The sequence below is a fragment of the Aptenodytes forsteri genome, unplaced genomic scaffold (assembly GCF_000699145.1).
Source record: "Aptenodytes forsteri isolate BGI_AS27 unplaced genomic scaffold, ASM69914v1 Scaffold168, whole genome shotgun sequence".
Classification (NCBI taxonomy): domain Eukaryota; kingdom Metazoa; phylum Chordata; class Aves; order Sphenisciformes; family Spheniscidae; genus Aptenodytes; species Aptenodytes forsteri.
In genome coordinates this window covers 443,792-444,052 of record NW_008796047.1, presented here as the reverse complement: position 1 = coordinate 444,052, position 261 = coordinate 443,792, and positions in this window count along the sequence as shown.

Sequence of the window (261 nt, the reverse complement as noted above, 5' to 3'; positions counted from 1 at the left end):
TCCCAGCCCCACTTGTGGGGTGGGTTTGTGAGGTCTCAGGGGTGTTGCTGGGGGGGGGGCACCCCCATCCCACTCCCCCCGGGCGCAGGCTGTGACGGAGTTTGATGCTCCCTGGGTGCAGCGTGGTGGGGCCATGCCAGTCAGGGTCTCGCCATGGGGACGGGATTTTGGAGCCCCCCTGCTCCTCCTGGCCCCATCCAGCCACGTTGGCAAGGCACCGAGGGGCCAAACTCCCATCGCCCCACTGCCGTGGAGCCTCGG